The following is a 1,318-nucleotide window of genomic DNA, read 5'->3' on the forward strand; positions in this document are numbered from 1 at the left end:
GATAGATAGATGATGGATGGATGATGGATGGATGATGGATGATGGATGGATGATGGATGGATGATGGATGGATGATGGATGATGGATGGATGGATGATGGATGGATGATGGATGGATGATGGATGATGGATGGATGGATGATGGATGGATGATGGATGGATGGATGGATGATGGATGGATGGATGATGGATGGATGGATGATGGATGATGGATGATGGATGATGGATGATGGATGATGGATGGAGGCTCAGTTTTTGTGAACCTGCTGTTTTAGCACAAACTCAGCTTCCAGTGGAAGCATTTCATCAACTTACCTCCAAAATGTCCAACAGCACTTTATGTTTTACAGTGAACATATTTTGCCTTTTAAAATAGAACAAAGCTGTGTGTTAAAAATTATTTAATTAAAAATATCACTCAATCAAAAAAACTGGGATCCAAACCATGATGTTCATAGAGCTCACTGAAACAGTGAGCTCTTGGATGCTGTTCTTTTGTGACAGAATCTGACACTTAAAAACATGCACAAGAATCATTGTTTTTTAGCAAAGAGTAGCATGATTAAAGACAGAAGCAGATGAAAGAAAAAAATAACATTTTAATGACAGAATCCTCCATGTTGGCACTTAAAACTTTTTTTTCTATTTAACTCAACACTTTTTGTCACCACAAGACCTTCCCTCTGGTGTGTTTACTACTGTATAGAGCTCCACTGAGAAAATAAGGGGCAATTAAATAACTCCTGTTTCACAGTGCCTTAATAACAGCATGGTGACGTGTACGTGAACCAGGTAAATAATTTAAAGTTTCACATAGGTTAGTTTCACACCTTTTTCACACCTTTTTAATAGGCTCTGCACAGACTGAAAATCTGCCACAAAGGTTTTCAGATGCTGATCAAAAAGCCCAAGAGCAGCATGAAGCGGTCAGACAGTTATACTCGACTGGAGACCTCAGGTTTCAGCCGTTGATTGCGCTCACATTGAGGCGGCCGGTGGGGAGCAGCCACACATCTCTGCTGCCTGACAGGAAGTCGGCACGCTGATCCAAAATGAAAAGAAAGAGGAATTAATGATTTTAAGGGAAAGTGTTTGTCAGAGGAAACAATAGCTAATCCTATCTCCAGAAATCTTGCACATTTGTATTCTGAATATTGATTTGATTAAAACTGATTAGGGTCAAGATCACATTGATGGGTTCCTCTCCTGACAGCGGGATGAATATTATCTATAAACTGATTTCAATTAAACGTAATGTTATGCATATAACTACTGTTCCCTGAAGGAAAGGAACGAGGTACAACATCATGTATGGGAAC

The sequence above is a fragment of the Austrofundulus limnaeus genome, unplaced genomic scaffold (genome assembly GCF_001266775.1).
Source record: "Austrofundulus limnaeus strain Quisiro unplaced genomic scaffold, Austrofundulus_limnaeus-1.0 Scaffold88, whole genome shotgun sequence".
Lineage (NCBI taxonomy): Eukaryota > Metazoa > Chordata > Actinopteri > Cyprinodontiformes > Rivulidae > Austrofundulus > Austrofundulus limnaeus.